Raw genomic sequence first — 18,802 nt, forward strand, 5'->3', positions numbered from 1 at the left:
CCGGAATTAAATACCATTGTATATATAAAAAATTATAGTTACGTTAAGAATGTTACGTGTTGGTTGCTATGGGTTTGTAATGTTGCAAATTATTACTAGTTGTCACCTTGTGTTGAAAGCGTAGCTTAGTGAGGAGCCGTCAGGAAAGCGGGATTTGTTTCTTAACCCCGGCGCAGCTGACACCGGCTACTGGGACGAGGGAGCAGTGTACCTACCGAACACTACTTGCAATACATTGCACATACTCTCTATGAATCTGAAGAAGTACTGGTAAATATTATTCTATCTTTTTCATATTTAGTGTACCAAAGTCTGTAGGTAATACCACTATACAGTTAAAATTTCAAATCAATGAATTAAACACTTTCGGATATACAAATTAGTACCCAAAACAGATAACAGACGTGCTAGCATTGTGAAACTGAGTTACATTGTAAGGTTTTCATATATAGTATCTATTAAAACTACGACCAATAGCATACGTTAATATAATCTCATTTTCTGGAATTTTCTTTAGTTTAATTGGCATAGAGTTCTGATGTAATTAGAAGTACTTCCGAAAATTGTTATATCATTGTGGGTGTTTTGGAGAGACAAAGAGTGAATGGAGGACATAGTAAAGTGAGAATGTGATATTGTATTAAAATTATGTAAATGTTTGCGAGAAAAAGTTGTTGTGCAATAGAAGAATTTGTGACGTATATCCGAGTGAGTTTGATTTTGTCACTGCAGCCAGAAGGGGGTGGGAAAGTGATAAATTTATTATTAGTTTATTTTGTGGAAAGGGGTCATGTTTGGTTTCCATTAAATTTTGTTTAGTGTCGGAATTACGAAATTTCTAGTCTCCGTCTCTTGTGGTAGTGAGATTTGCTGACATTAGAAATACCGCAAGTGTAGTAGGGCTCGAGACAATCTGATTGGCTGGTTAACATACTAGCCAACAGAAATTCAGTATTTCCAGCGTGTGTAAGTGGAGATTTGTGCCACAGATTTATGTGCCGAGATTGGGAGCCATCTTCTGATATACACCTATGTTAAATCGGGATGATCAAATTTGTGCCCAAACGAAGAAATCCACGGGTTTGATCGGTTCTCGTATAGTTAAAGAAAAACGACTACAGTGTCGAGTATTTTCTGAATGTGTGATTTGTTTTACAAGATTCCTTCTGCGAACATTTCAAGTCGTACATAAATTCCACGTGACTCGTTTCTTGAAAATTACGAGACATTATGGTGAGCAGTTCTGTACAGGAAGAATACTGAACGACTGGCTGTGTTAACTCGCATGGGTCACTGACTGTTTAGGACCTTTGAAATATCAGTTCGGACTAAATATGTTCTGACTGCTTTTGAGTCTGAAATATAATGAGGCAGTCAGTAACGTTCCATAAACAATGACGGAATATTAAATACGGACTTGATAGCCTTTTCCTTGTTTTAGAGACAATAAACAGCTAAAAGGAAATCTGAAAAATTTTTTCAAACGAGTCATTCAACAAACTCGAACGCTCTATAGTTGAACCTACTTTCAACTAGTGCCCATGGACTAGAGTGATATTGTCTTCGCGTGGTAGGTATTTAGTCGAAATTTTGTCAACGCTGCTCTTCTCGCTAAAACATTAACTACCATCGCAGAATGAAGGGGCAGACAACCTGAAGCTTATCCAGGAAGGTGGCCTGGTTCAGATTAGGCGAATTTGGTGGCCAAGACTTCAAAGTTTGCGCGAGTAGTGAGTGAACGGGCAAATATCTCTTAGGTACATTACGTATGTAGATTGTAAATAGTTGGGAATGGGGGTCTCACGGGAAGCGTGCAAAGGAAACGTGCTAGAGATAAGTCCCTGCAGTCGCGCTCTTCATCTGTGTCCTCGGTGGCTCAGATAGACAGAGCGTCTGCCATGTAAACAGGAGCTACCAGGTTCGAGTGCAGGTCGGGGTACACATTTTCAGCTATCCCCATCGAGTTATATCAGCAACACCTGTCGGCAGCTTCTAAACATTCATGGTGGTGTCTGTTTGTTCTATATCGTGTCTCCCTACCACTTTCGCGCAACGACGCTCTGAGCGTGTTTTTTAGGGAATTTACTAGTTTGAACCTGGGACCTGTTGCTGGTAAGGAGACGCCAGACCACACATGACGTGTAGAATTCAGAAGAGTTCAGTGAGATGATATAACCAAATACTAAATGATCTCAGCGCAGCTCCACTGCACTTCCTGTAAAAGAATCTTAATACTAACTAAATATAGTGGAAGGGGTTCAAGGCTTTCCTATTTTTAGTTAGCTGGTAAAATAACGTCGAGAAAGCAGTTAAGTTTACCATTGAAAATTTTATTCTACTCACAAAGCATCGTTTATAAATTGCACTATTGATAAAAGGAAATGTTTTAATACAGGATGGTAAAAACCAACTGCGTTCAACAAAAATCTGAACGAATATTCCCTGAATGGGTTTCCAAGTTCTACAATCGATCGAAGGATGACCTATGCCATATCACATCTATAATCTAGGTTTAATTTAAGTTTCACAAAAGAGAAAACTATCAAAATGGTCTACAGTGACCCTCTATCATCTTTAATTACTTATCTAACTTGTCGTAAATTACAGTGGCTGATGTGGCTTCTCAATAACTTTATAAAAGAAAAATCATCGCGTTTCAGATCTGTTCTTCAAGTGGCAAATGTGAACACCATGAGTTTTAATTAACGATCGACACTAGTATTACGCAAAAAAAGGGGTGTAACAGATGAGTCTTCTGCAGTTCTGAGTGAAGCCTTAAGCGCTCAAAAATGCGACATCGCGTGCGTTCGTTACCTTGTCGGTGTTTAGGCAGCGTCAGGGCGACAGCGGCCGGCGCACCAGCCTTCCAGCTCGCCGTCTCGGAACTAACTTTTTCTAACTTCTCGTTACTACAATTTACCGAAGTTGGTTTAAAAAAACTATCTGGCTGTGTTTTCATCTGACCAATCAGAGTCTCAATGTTAACCTTAAGATCCGCCTACAAAAATTCTGTCTATCCAATGAGAAACGTTATACTTTTCGTGGTGGGTCAATGTTTTTAAAGTTTGCAACGTAACAGAGACGCTAAAAAGTCTCACGCTAAAACCTGCAGCTGGTGTGGTCCTTTTAGCGTTATCGTAAGATCTATACTGTTCTTCTGGAGGGCTCTATCTTTTAACATGGGCTGGGGGGGGGGGGGGGTCCTTGACGTTCCTGAGACGCGAGAAAGTCTCACGCTAAAACTTGCAGGTGGTAGTGGCACTTTTTGTGTTATCGTAAGATCTATACTGTTTTTCTGGAGGGCTCTAGCTTTTAACATGGGCTGGGGGGTGGTCCTTGACGTAACAGGGACGCGAAGAAGTCTCACACTAAAAAGTTCGGATGGTAGTCTTAGAGGTAGGCTGCCGACGTGGGTGTCCTGTCCGTCCCTTATCGTAGGGCCTTCTAGCTTAACACGGTTTTGCTCTCGGCTTCTGTCCTCGTTTCTCCACTTGGAACTGCATCGGTCTCTCGGTGGGAAGGTACGACATGCATTTAGGTATTCTTGTGTTAGTCTGTGGTATTCCATTTGGTCACTCGTTACTTGTATTACTTTGGTTTATTTAATGTCACGATTTATTCGGAGCTATGTGACTTAATAGTAGATTTGCTTATTATGTCAGGGTTTTCATGGAAGGTGTTGGATTTACCTGACACCTTACAAGCTGGGGGTTTTAATTAATTACCATTTACTTCAAAGTGAGTTAACCCACTGTCTTGCTCCTCGGACAACACCCTGTCACTATTCTGGCCTTGAATAGTCATCTTACTGGGACATGCCACCGGCATCAGGGGAGACATCAAGCAATACGGGAAACAAGTGGTCCGCAGTTATGATAACATAGTACCAAGTGTGCTTTTTAATGGCACATATGTGACTTTGTGCCTCCTTTACGTTCGGATGTGGTACCATCGCTGCCCGAAATAGGAGGAACGTGGAAGGAGAGTTAGTTTCTGTAAAGTTAGTACCGCCATTAGACTCCTTTATTTACACTGAGACAATCATGATTTCGGCTTCAAAGTGACATTATCAAGTGTTTTATGTGTTATAAATTGCCTAAGATGGCAGACTGTCGTATTAAAATAACTATTAGACACATTGTCTAAGAGTCGATATATCTAGCTTGCTTTGTTTCATTACTAAGTACACTAAGTACTTAGTAATGAAAGAAAGCAGTAGGCACCGCCAGATATACCGACTATTAGACAATGTGTCTAGTAGTGTATTTTAATACGACAGTCTGGCATCTTAGGCAATTTATAACATTTAAAACACTTGATTATGGCACTTTGAAGCCGACATCATGATTGTGTAAGTGTAAATCTAACACTGTAAATAAACAAGTCTAATGGCGTCACTGTCCTTAAAGAAATATATTACCACTGTGGCCCAACATTATGAAAAAGGAGAGTTAGTTGGCGGGTCTCGGTGCGGCAAGACGGCTGGTGTCCGCTGGGTACGTGCAGTGTTGGCAGTTTCGAATTTACATGACATGCTAACGGGGCTGAACTGGTTACGGGATACGTAAGGGCTTATACAAATTTGAAGGTTTCATTTTTATATGGAAATTTCGTTTAATTATGGCTGAAGCAGAGGTTATTGGAATTAATTATGGGAATAATACGATGACTGACTTACGTTCAGCTAATGATCGATTCGGTACGTCGACCTGTGTGTTCCTACGCCATGTGCGTGCAATGGCGATCTGCATTTCCTGATGCTAGTAGTGGAAAAATTATTCCACTTTTAAAAGCTTTGTCTTCTAACGGTTGTACTTGTGCCGCTGAAATGACTGTATCAGTATCAGGTGTTATTCGTATGCTACCTCGGATCATTTATCATTGCGCCGTAGCCTTTGTGTTACGAATGCCGCAGGCACGCCTTGGTGGGTTGGTACGGCTTGTGTTGTTTTCTGTGTTGCACAAGCACTGTGAATCATAACATTCGGACTACACTGGTAAGCATACTAAGCAGATGTACGTAAAAAGTTTTTGATTATGCTCAAGGCGTGTCTTCACTATTAAATTAAGTGGAAATTTACTCTAGTGATCACTGTTTACATCCGATACTTTGCTTAAACTCTATATGCAGATACAGTAGGATGTTAACTAACTTATTATGTGAGAAACTGAGAATGGGGTTATCCGCGTCAACTCCGTCAGCGTAACTGTCTTAGTAATTTCCATCTGTCTATCAGCTGTTAGTGGTGTTGGTTCACAGAAACTAATTATTGTTGTTTCCAGACAATCTGAAGAATGGGTATGATAGATGATATTCTAGAATGGACATCGGATGTCCAATAAATGTTAGTAGAACGAATACGATGCCACCTGTCACTGTATAGCGAGACAGGCATTCAAACAGGCGTTAACGTTACCTACTCTGTTCCAGATTGGGCGTCTCAATTGTGTTGGCCGAGCTTCGGTCAAAGGAAGCTGCAGTACATTTTTTTAAATCTTTGGCATTTTATGGAAAGATTTAATTCCTGTCACTGTAACTTGACTGAAGGATAGCTTAAAATATTTGCCTCCTTTGTGTACAAGATGTGTGGGTAGCGTTATTAAATTCTTGATTGTAATTAATAAATGGTTCTGAGAACTATGGGACTTAACAGCTGAGGTCATCAGTCCCCTAGAACATAGAACTACTTAAACCTAACTAACCTAAGGACATCACACACAACCATGGCTGAGGCAGGATTCAAACCTGCAACCCTAGCGGTCGCGCGCTTCCAGACCGAAGCGCCAAGAACCGCTTGGCCACACCGGCCGATCCTTGTAATTAATATTCCATTGGTAACGAAACTAAATGTCTATTATTCTTGCTGAGTTTGTTTGAATAATTGGTGTCATTTTTAAATTCTCCTTATCAAGGAACTGTGAGAAACTTGAAGACTTAAAGGAATCAGATGCAGTTTCGAATTAGAAATCATTGTGAATTTCTTTAATTTGATATTTCCTTAAGTCGTGTGCTAGGATATAAAACTGAGAAGAATGCACATAATAGCAATGGTTAATAATTTAATAGCCTGTGATTATCTAGCACATATTCAATATTAATAAACATTTGAAAGTGTCACACTGCCTTTTCAACACGCGATACACGGTTCTCGCCTACCATTCCATTTGCTGCGATGGAACATAATACTGCCCGCAACGGCGTAGTGGATGATTAGAGCATCCATTCGTATGAATAACTGCCTACATAGTCAGTTCCATTGACGTGGCGTAACAGGAAGCATAATTCAATCAACGACACATTACCAGTGTTCCAAAGTCCGAACTACACCTTCCTGTACGCACTGCAATCGTCACTGATGATGTAGCTGTGCAAACATGGGAACACGCCAGGGTTTTCATCTTTCAAACACCATATTCAAAATTTTTTTCAGATGACTTAATCTAGATATAACACGGGTCAATGATGTGAAGTGGAAAAATAAGGATTTCTGGTGATGCGAATATAAGGTAATATTAGCAGGAGCTGAAGAGAGTAGGATTCGTTAGAAGAGGAAACCAGAGCGGAGAGTAGGCTACACTGAAGAGTTCAGTGTTAGGATTGTGGTCATTAGGTTCGACAGCAAACCAACTCAGACAGCTATAATTCAGGTATATATGTCGAGTTAGGAAGTAGAAGATAAAGACAGAAATGGTGAGGATACTGAATGGGTAATTCATTGTGAACAGGGAGATGAAAATGTAATAGTCATGGGGAACTGGAATGTGATTGTAGGGGAAGAAATAGAAGAATGGGTTACAGAAGAATACGGGCAATCGTGATAGCGAGAGTGAGAGAGAAGAAAGAAGGAATATCAGGGAATACGACCTTGACAGTAGGAATGAGAGAGGAAAAAGACTAAATTCGTTCTCCAATGAAAGTCATAAGGTGATAGTCAATACTCTGCTCAAACACCTCAAGAGGAAGAGGTATACCTGCAAAAGACCAAAATATACTGGAATATTCCAGGTAAATTAGATCTTGGTCAGACAAGTTCCCAAATATGGTACTGAAATGTAAGGCGTACCTAGATTGATGGGGAGTGGACGTTCAAGAGAATCGTCTGAAAACATAACAGTGGAAAATAGTTGGATACTGAAGTTGTGAGGAATGGTCACAAGCGTTTGAAGTTGACTTAGGATGTAGATACTACGATAAGGAACACCACAGCAGGCACTTCATTTGAAGAAGAGTTTCTATCGGCAAAAGGGGGAATAACCGATATGAACAAACACGGATACAAGAGAGTGACTATGAAGAAATCTTGAGTAACAGAAAAAATATACTTAATTAATCGACAAAAGAAGGAAGAAAAAAAGTTCAGGGAAAACCATGAATACTTTATACAAAGCGTTACTGGACTGTGACTAAACAGAAACAGTGCCTTGATCTAAACCGAATTAAGCTGTTCGACTCACATGTTTCTAGCAAACTGCATGCAGCGGAAAAGGATTAAAAAACAGGCATCTGTGACACGTGAGTCGTAGATGTATTTCTCGTTGAAATTAACAGTGATAACGTGGAAAAAGGGTTTCATGTCTATATACTGAATTGAAAGATCGGTATCATAGATCATCGTTTATTATGCGAGAGTCCACAGGAAGAACAATATATGATAAATTAACGTAATAGTTATAATTGCAAACTTCCTTGAAAGTAGGCCTGTGTCATTTGGAACAATAGCAGTAACTGCTATTCACTAACATCGATCATATTTTTTCTTAATAACATTGTGCATTACCTTTGTCCGTCCTACTGTTGCTTGAGAACAATTTGAATTCGGAGATATTTAACCTCAGTGTGTATTGTGACTTGTAGCTCCAGTAATTACATTCATTCTGGCAATTTGTTTATCTATTTGTCCGTTCTTTGCACGGCATTTTAGCTCACACATATTTTTTACAGCAAAAAGCCTTGTTAGTTTGATTTTATGGCATCAACCCTCTGAGGCCTACTTCGGAATTTTGGGCACTAATATGGCATATATGTGTATTTGTGGAAACTAACTTACAATTTCTTTACGTTGCAGAGGGATTTTTGCAGACTATTGCACCAGCTCAAATGTGGAAAATATTTAATTTACAAATCCGTTGTGTCTTCTAACAGCGAAGCCATCTGTTGGTGACCGTGAAAACTACTTATGGTACAGCAAGCAAGGATGTCACGTTTTTTGTCTTACAGCTACCTGTTGTCGACTGTAGTAAACTGAAAGAGAATAGTAGAACAAAGATCGAACAATGAAAGTTTTCTATGGCTCACCTATCTGCTTCTGACTGTAGACTCAATCTCTACAGTGCAACCATCTGATCCTGACAGGAGCAACTGGGATGTGAAACGGGACTTGCTTTTATTTCATATTTTCAGGGTTTGTGGATTAGTATCTAAGGTAAAACTTATTTTCAACAGTCTTTAATTCCTATTTTCTTATTTATATTTTACAGACAAATGTTGATTTTTAATTGTTTATGGAGAAATACATTATCTAATCGTTGCAACAATTCATGGTAAATGATGTATGTAGCATCAAAGAAATTTACCAGTGTGCATCATCTGGGTTGGATCCCCTCCCACTAAGACGTCAGGTTACAGAGCCTGGATTACCCTCAGGGTAAAATCTAGGTTTTCGAAGCGCCTGTTGCTGTTCTTATCAGGCCGTCCATTTCTCTGCCTATCTGCATGCCCACCATTGTCATCTGCCATCACCACTGCCTCTGTTGTCGTCCGTCCATTCGCCTGCCTGCCTATTCACCGACGCTGACGCTGCCCGCTGCTCGCCGCCACTTGTTGTCCGTCCGTTGCCGTCCGTTCATCATGAGCATTCCCGCCCCCAACTGTCATTTACACCTCCCCCTTCCCCTCTTCTACTGTCACTTCTTGGAGTGCCACCACTGGCCTCCCTCCTTACACCTAGCCTCCCCTCCCTCCACTCCCCCATTCCCCTACTGTGTATCCCACATCTACACCCTCGCTGCAGCCTCCACACCCACAGCAGCTCCCACTCCTGCCCCCACCCCCACATACACCTCTGCTGCCACCTCTGCTGCCACCCCTCAGGTGGTTGGCTTCCCCTTTCTCACCTACCCTGTCATTTCATTATCTGCATCCTCCGTACGAATTACATCATGCCGGGCCACCATCGCCACTGCTGACCACCTGCTTCTCATGGCACCTCCACCACACCCACAGGATCTGCTACTCGCCACCTCCCTGTCCTCTCCTTCCTACAAGCCTACAGTCTTCAAAACAACCCAAAAGTGCGTCATTGCCAAACCTGCTCCTGCCCCCTCCTAAAAAAGACAAGACCTCCTCCCCTGCCACCCTCTGCTGTCGTTTCCATGGACACGACCTCTCCTCCTGCCACGTATATTCCAGCCCCCACCCTTCATATCTATATCCTGACGACCCCATACCCCAAGTTGCTTTATGCGTGTACCCTCACCATGGAGATACGAAAGTATCTGCCTAGTGCTCCCAGCTCCCAACTGATTCACTGCAGGGTCTCAGTCCTTATCAAGTTCCCATCCCCCTCCTTTCACATGGACCTCCTCCATAAACTCCCATGTCTTATGTTTGGCCCTCATGCGTCCCTGAAACCATTCCTGTTCTCTTCCTCTCCTCATCAGCCCCAGCTGTGATGACCAAGCTCAGCCCAGCGATAACAGAGGATGAGGAACTGAACTCCCACCTGGATCTGGAAATTCACTCTCCCGTAGTATCCACAAGGTCTCCAGTCCAATCTACCTTAGGCTTTCTTTTCGGAGTCAGACCACTCCATTGACCATCTCCTCACCCAGGGTGCCCTGATTTACCACCATCACCACCCTGATAAATCCTCCAAATCCCCTCCCCATTCCAACCACTGCCAGCAATGCCTGATGTACAATGATCACTTGACCCCCAACTGCAAACCCCCCCCCCCCCTGACCCAATTGCAAGGCCTCCCACTTTCTTAAAAACTGCCCCAACCTTTCTGCCCCTGCTTCCTGTAACACCTGCTATGGCCCCCATCCCACCTACTCCCACAAGTGTAAAGCTAAACCCCTTCCTGCCACTCCCCAAGCTTACAGTCCCTGTCTGTCCTCCTGATCCCCACATCCACCCCAACAATTCCATTCATCCCCCATGGCTGAGGACATCATCCAGTTCTTTACCATTGTTCTCCAAAACATTCACACTTTTCAGCATCCCAAAATCTTCCAAGAAATCTCCCTTGTTACCTGCTCTGTCTTCTACCTGAACACCTTTGCCACTTACTCCTACAACCAAGCCCACTTCACTTTCACCTGCCTCAACAGCCTCTTCTCTGCCCTCTCTTCCCCCCCAACTCTTCCTATCATGGCACAGCACCAGTGTCGCATCCTCTTCCAGAACATCCACTCCTTCTGCACCATCAAATACCTACTCATGAACACCCTCTCCCACCACTGGCCTGACACCGTCCTCTTTAAGAAAACCTTTCTCCAGCCCCACCATTTTATCTCCAGCTCTCCTTACATCCTCCACCACACTGACACTCCTAGTCCTCGAGCTCAGGGTGGAAACATGATTGGCCACCTTAATCATCTCCCCATCTGGCTGCAACTTTTCCTCAATGACCCCACTGAACACCTTATCCTCAGCATCCTCTTCCCCTCCCTATCTATATCCACTATCTATGTCCACTCCACTGCTCGTCTTCCTTATGACTTCATCTCCCACAATGACTGCACCTCCTCCACCTATGTGATTGTCACTGACATCAACATCCATAGCCACTTCTCTGCTGCAGTTTGGTGGTCGCATCAGTTTCTCTCCATGATCCAAGTTGACCTTCTTCTGCTTCCCCAGCACACCCATCTCGAAAGTGACACCACCCCCAATGCTGTCATGGACTCTGGCCAAGCTCCTTATGAATATCGCCATCGACATCCTGGACTCATAGGTAGCGACCACCTCCCGGTCCCAATCACCATAACGTCTGCTAACCAACCAACCCCCCCCCCCCCTCTTATTCCACGCCCTGTACCACTTCCCAACATTGTCCACGACCACCATCTGGCCAATTGGGATGCCTACCAGAAATCCATCGCCAGCCATGTCGAAAGCCACACTCTTAACTATCACCATCCCAATGACATATCGATGTCTAGTCCTTCCTTCAGAAGAAAATACTGACGCTGTGGAGCCCAAGATCCTACTAAAATAATCCACCCCCTACCATCCCACTCTTCTTCTTTTGGCTGTCCTCCTCCTCCGTGATTCCTGCCACCTCTATCATTTCTGCCTGTGCACTCGTGACAGGGATACACTGCAATGCCACCAGCAAATCCAGCAACACATATGGAACCTTATTGCAGCTAAGAAAAGTCGGGACTGGCCAAGACTTGTACATGACTCAACGCCACCCTCGCTATCAACTCCTTCAAGTACTTGTCCTCCTTCCATCGCCTTCTGATTCCCATTCCACACACCATCACCCCCTTCTGATAACGACTGCCCCTCCCAACGATCTCAGTAAGGCCAACCAATTTGCTTTATATATTTCTGAGGTCTTCTCCATCCCTGATCATCCCCACTTTGATTATTCTCTTTTCCCCACTGTCATTGAATGTGCCAATACCTCGGTGCCCCACCCCCAAAAAAACATTCCAATCACAGCACAAGACATTAAATTTATCCTCTAGTCCCAATGCAACATGGACCCTCGTCACGACTGTGTCACCTATCACCAACTTAGAGAATGTTCCTTCTCCTTCCTGACTGTCCTTGCCCATCTCTATAACGTCATCCTCTCTACCAGCTGCTACCTCGTCTTGTGGAAGACTTCCCACATCCTCTTAATCCTCAAGCTCAACAAACCCCCTTCCATCACCTCTTCCTATTGTCCCATCTGCCTCACCTCCATCTTCAGTCAGATGTTTGAATTCATCCTCTCCTCTCATATCCATCACCACCTTAGTCAACACCTCCTCTACCTTACCCAGTGTGGCTTCTGACCCTCCTCCATCGAAGACCAACTTCCTAACAATGTTCACTTTCTCTCCCTCCAGCTAAACTCCTTTCGCTCAGCCATTTTTTCTTCCTTAGATCTCCAAAATTCTTATGAATGTGTATGGCATTCCAGACTCCTCTTCAAACTCCAAACCTACACCCTCCCTAACTATGTTGTGCATCTGATGGCTTCCTTCCTCTCACACTGTCCTTCCTATATCGCCCTCCACAAAACCAACTCTCATATATTTTACCCCAATGCTGGTGTCCCCAAGGGCTCCATCCTCTCCCCTCTCCTCTATCTCCTGTACACTGCTGATATGCCCAAGCACCCCCCCCCCCCCCCACCTGTCCATCTTCTCCAATATGCTTATGAGATCGCCTTTCTGGCTCTCTATCCTACACTTCAATGGTCCCAACACACCATGACTAGTTCCCCACTTGGTACAACCAGTGGTTCCTTCGTCTCAACACCTTCAAAACAGAGGCGATCATTGTAGGCTGCGCCACCCACTCCTTCTGTCTCCATGACTTCTACTTCAACCTTCATGGCCATTGCATCCAGCTCACCCCCATTCAGATACCTTGGCCTCACCCTCGATCGTCACCTCACCTGGACCCTTCACCTTCCAACCATCCAGCAGGAAGCCCATTCCTTACTGCACCTTGTGAAACTCCTGTCTGGCCCAACATGGACATTCCATCCTTAGACCATCCTCCACACCTACAAACCCCTCATCCATCCTATCCTCTCTTATGTCAGCATTGCCTGGAGCTCTGCACCCACCTGCTTTTACAAGGCCTTCCAAGTTCTCAAACGCCATTGCTCCACCTTGTCTTCTGTATCTGCCTTCCTTCACCACACAGCTCCTGTATGACCTCATCCCCTTCCCCCACTTCCTCTTTTTTCTCCAACATCTCCACATCCCTTACACCGTGTGCAGGCTTCCTCTCCACCCCCTGCTTCCTCTCCACCCCCAACCATCGCCAATGCCTCTATTTGTGTATCCATCCCTCTATCCACATCCACACCCGCCATCTCTTTCACCAGGGGAATTTCCAGCACCTCCCCCTCCCGGATGTTGAACTTTGCTGTGACATCTACCCTTACTTCCAACTGTAACCCGGCCTTCTTCCGTTCCTGCCCTTTGGCCCCCACCTTTTCCTCTCCCCTCCTTCTCCCACAGCTGATTTTCCTCTTACCCCCTGAATCGATGCACTTCCTCCTCAGAAGTGTCCCTCCCACATTCTTCCCTCCCCAGGACTGTTCAATGCACCCCGCCTGTCTCCCACCTCTACCCCCTTTCTTCCCTTCTTCACTCCTTCCTCATCTTAATGCCCCTGGCAGATCCTGTATTTTTCTTATCATCAGCAGTGTGCAAGGTCAGTCTTGTGTTCGGTGCTGTTCTGCTGTGCATCAAGATCTGTGATTTTAGTTTGGTGCTGAACTTGTACATAGTGTTGATATGCTACCCCATCCATCGAAATTTTTTTTGCTGCAGCCATACTTGTGTTTTTTTAATCGTCCCAGTTTTCTGTGCACAATCGTTTTTAAAGTTTTTATCTCCATTTTACAGTCGCCCCCCTTCCGTTATATCCCTCCCTTTTTTATATATTTTGTCAGCCATATTTTCTCTTTTGTAGTTTTAAATGTCTGCTGTAGTATCATTATTGTATTTTGGATGAAGAGCAGCACATTTGCTGCTGCCAGCTCGCCCCAAATGGGGAATTGAAACACAATGAAAGAAAAACATTACCAGTGTGTTGTGCTACAGGTTGGATCCCTAGAAGTATTACCTTCTACAAGTGCATTTCCGTGTCGTATCAGTCTACTTTTCATCGTATGTCGGCGTTGTTTACCTGAATTTTCAGCGTTTGTTTTTCGTAGTTTTGTCCCAGACTAGCTGGGAAGCTTTTGGTGTGTGTCATCCTTTCCTGCCAGGCCCCTGGCTACGTCAGGTGGACGGAAGTCTAACATGGAGAAGTCCACAGAGCAACCTTTGCGGATCTTCGACAGTTCCATCGCCACCCCTCGGGTTGAACCGCGTCCGAAGCGCCGCTCAACCCGGCTTCTAGTTGCGACTGATGTTCTGCCCATCTCAAATGGGCGAAGGATGATTTGAATTACGCCAACCGCCACAACTGCCCGGTGGATTCCACCAGCACTGAAACCAATCACCGTGACGACTGTCCACTGTCCCATGTGAAGGACTGCTCTTCTGTGTCGTCGTCCGACGAATCACCTCACCGCTTAGTAATTAATCTTTCTTTTAGTGAGGCAGCAAACACCTCTGACCATCACTCGTCTGTACCTATGAGTGCACCTCTTTGTCCCACCACGGTGGCGAGTCTTCTGGGCACTCTGACGCGGTCGGAAAGTCCTCTGGGCGTCGCTCCAGACGCTCCTCCCCCCACCCAGGCCGTGGTGACAGCGGATCGTGCTCCAATATCTACTTTCCAGGGAACACTGCACTCTATGGTCCTGTAGATGGGTAAATGGCTCCTGCTTCCAACCCTCCTTCTCAAGAGACCCTGTCAAGCTCCCTGAAGAATGATAAGATACCCACTATTGTGGTATATTATGTCACTAACTATACAAAAGGGAACACTGGGCTCCAGTGTCTTATTTTCGGCTAATGGCGAGCTGTTTACCAAAAATATCATGTGAAATATCTGCTCAACAGTGGTTAGAGTATCTGACCATTCTAGACTTTGTCAAATCATAGGCGATGCCTATCTTTACCCACCAAACATCGGGAAATTGCCGAGCCGTAATCGATATCAATGGCTGGCCATCAGAGGTTACAGCAGAGGAGGTCAAGAAGGAACTGCTTCAGCTCCGTTTTGAGGACCATTTGGTCCATCAGTATAGTAAGAGGGATCCTGAGACCCAGGCACTGATACCCTGCCCTACTCTAATCGTTTCCTTTTCCCAGAGTGAGAACATAGAGTGGATTTACCAAATCTGATACCTTCTGTCCACTAACGTCTGGACTGAATGAGGGCGACAATGGGCCATTCATGTCTCTCAAATGCCAACATTTATGACATACGGGGAATTACTGCTCCCTCTCGTTGCTGCATGTTAAGTGTGCAAGCACATATATAGTGGAGAATTGTATACTCCCCACTGTAATATACCTAATATACAAATACTTAATGAAAACTTCGAATCCCTGACACCGAGTACTACAATACCTCACTTTAAAATGATTGGTATTGTGGTGATTATTGAATTTCAAAAAATTAGACTAAATTGGAGACTAATTATGATACACTATTACAAAATAAAACAAATGACGATGTTTTTTAACGAACTTTGGCATTCATTGTAGTAATGGGAAATACTTGAATTAGTGAAAATAGTAGGAATAAAATATATGGTATTAATCACCAACTGTAATTATTCAAATAATTGGACTTTTATGAATGTAGTTTACTCATTCAAGAAGTTATTCTGCCGCTTGCAAATGAAGGCACACATTTTAAAACGTCAATTTAGGATGAAAGCTGTAAAGAAGATTCAGTCTTAAAGATTTTATTAATTAAACTCATATTTTTGTAAGCAGATATACGCCTAATTATAAAATTCTAGGCATCTGTTACAACGTCAATCAAAACCTGTTTTGTTTTACCCTCTTAGCTTCAATTATTGTTAGGAATGTGAGTCGTCATGTAATTAGCGTGTATTTATTGATTTTGTTAAGTTCATTATTATACTCATATTTAGATGGAATTTTCACATTTAAAAACATTTTTAAATTATAAATTTCACATATTATTCAATTCTGTTATTTTAAACCTATTATTCTGTGTAATCAGAACATCTTAGATTTGGAGCTATCAGTTGTAAATACTACTGAAAATGTGTTGTCACTATTAAGTAACAATGGTTGAAGTGGTTATTTAGAATATATAAATAGAGAAGCAGTGTGTCAGCTGGGTCGGGCAGTTTCAGCAGATTTCTCGAAGTGTAGGCAGTGTTAGTTACTTGAATATTATTTCACTAAGATTCAAAGTTGTGAAAAGTGTGTTTCTTGATTTGTGAACCAGTCAGTTGTTTTACGAAGACATACTGTACAACTCAGCCTCTTTGCAATGTGTCGCGATGGATTTGATCACTTGTTATGAACGGAAGAATAAATGGTTAAAACTGGAACCGATCACTTTTACTGTAAGCCACACACTTCATGAAGATCCAGGCATGTACGAATATTTCTGTTATGTGGAGAAAGATTTCGGTTTAACCTTCTACTTTTGACTCTAGATAACATCAGATGACATGTACTTTTGATAAGTCAGTTTATCTGTCTTCGAAGTTTAGAGGATTACCCTACCCGATAATAATTAAGTAGATCTGTTAAACTTGGCGGAGGACTGCTGGGGTTGAATCAGCGATGTGTGGCACAGTATAAAAAAGAAAGTGGTCGTTCCAGGCTATGCTACAAACTACAGCAAGACGATCCCCAAAATTATAAACAAATCTATTTGAGGACTTGGTATGTGTAAAGAGGAGAACATTGACTCAAGGACCGAACTTTTGGACTACAACAGCATCAAAAGATGAGTGTAAATTTTTATTACATGTGATGAGTAAGTAATTAACAGTGTGTGGCATTTTGTAAGAAAAAAGTTAAAATGGAGCAGATGAAACAAATTAGTATTGAAATGGATCAGAAGAAGATGGTAGGATGCGATTCAGCACTAAATACTTCCGATTTAGGAACCAGTTGTGGCGAAATGTCATGAAATGTATGTAACAGTGTTGAAGTTAGTGAACAAAGTTTCAGTGAGAGAGGGGGGGGGGTGAGTACTAGTGAAGATGTTGTTACCAGTACGCCTATTACACTAGAGAAAGTGATTGAAAATGAGTTACTTTTTATGCTAATGCAACATGTAAGGGATGCTAAAGAGCAAATGGGACAGTTAGGTCAGCAGTTCAGTTAACACAACCAACAGATTGGTGAGGTAAAAAGTAATATCAGTCAGCAAAGTCAACAGTTAAATCAACCAAGACAACAGTTAAATAAGCAAAGTCAGCAACTAAGCCAGATGAATCAACAGCTTAGCCAACAAATTTCTGAAGTGAAATACTCAGTTTCTGAGAATGTAGAACAAATCAAAGTGATCAAAGATGTGCTAAAAGCTTAGAAAAATTCTGTTAATACAGGGCAGGAAGAACCAAATTCTCGTTTGGATACTGTAGAATAAAGAATGCAAAACTAACTTTACTGAAGAAGTGTCTAAAAGTTATGTAAAATTTGATAAGTTGCGTAAGGATGTAGATGAGTAGAATTCCAAACTAAAAATGCAAATTGTACAAACAGGGAGGTTGCTTGAAGAAAAATTAGGTTCACATAAGTTATAAAGTATCAGACTTAGAGAAAAAAGTAGATAATGTAGATACAAAATGTATTGAAAATGTTGTAAATGTTAGCAAGAAGTTTGAGAATTTACAGGAGAATATTGCTCAAAAGAGTTTTGCTAACAATTTTAATTGTATGTGTGGGTATGCCATTGAAATGCTTTCTGGGTGATTGGAAATTGCAGGGGGCTACTTTTTTTGTAACATCTTATAGACACTTTCAGTAGTGACATGACCGATTCTCTTAAAATCCAATTTCTAAAAAGATTTTTAAATGGCGAAGCAATATCCTGGTCCAATCAAAATACCTACCCTGACATGACGTTCTGTGAGACTGAGAAAAAATTTATAAATAAATTTTGGTCAAAATCTGAACAGGCTAATATTAAGAGTGAATTTATGAAGGGACCTATGTGTAGGGAAATTGAAGGTAGTATGAAAAGTTTTTTTGAGAAACAATTCAGGAAGTTCGTCCATTCAAGGAGCCTTTTGATGAGTTAACCAAGTTGATGCTTTAAAGAAGAGATTACCTAAGAGAGTTCAGTGGGGACTGGTGTATGTGCCAGATGAGTCATTGGAACAATTTTTAAGATATGTTGATAAGTTGGACCTTGCATTTGAGAGAAATGTGAGACATGAGCAGGGTAGCTTTGGGAATCAGCCATTTGGGGGGGGGGGGGAGGGGTGGAATGGTAACAGGAATCAGGGAAGAAGAGATGAGGGCTATCAAAATAACAGTAATAATAATGCTTATCACAGGGGAGATAGTAGAGGAAACAGGAATTGGAATGGAAACAGGGGTTTTGAAAATAAAGACAGTGGGTGAACAGGGGTAGGCAAACAGAAAATCCTAATCGTTGGAGAGAAAATTTAAACTGAGAGACGTCCCTGTCAGCCTGTCACTGTCAGTTTGGGGCGAAACATTTACACAAAAACCAGGCTAGACTTTACCAGACCAGACAGTATCATAGTGAATGCGCCAGAGAAAATAGTAATCAACAGCAATGTATGGAGGGTAGTAACATAAATAAGGAAAGTGCACATCAGATTAATAAGATAGAATTTGACAGTCAATTTTGGAAAGAGATGTATACTAGTGTAAATGGGAAGTGTGTCTGTAGCTATAGGAATGTTGATGAGGTACAGCTAGAAGAAGAAACTGTTGCTAATTTATATGATCAAAATAATGAATGTAACAAGGGAAGGGTTAAATTTCAAAAAAAGTTTCGATGAATTTGTGTTAGAAATTAATGGAAGAAGAATTAGTCATAAAGGAGCACTTAGCTGATGATGTTCGCATTTGTGTGGTGCCTGGCATGTCTGATGATCATAATGAAGTTGTTGAGGAGGTGTCGAATTATGATAATAATAGTATTTGTGGAAATGTTGATGCTGATAAGGATGTTAGTGATGTGAGTAGTTGTGAGGAG

Source organism: Schistocerca gregaria, chromosome 1, assembly GCF_023897955.1.
Source record: "Schistocerca gregaria isolate iqSchGreg1 chromosome 1, iqSchGreg1.2, whole genome shotgun sequence".
NCBI classification, from domain to species: domain Eukaryota; kingdom Metazoa; phylum Arthropoda; class Insecta; order Orthoptera; family Acrididae; genus Schistocerca; species Schistocerca gregaria.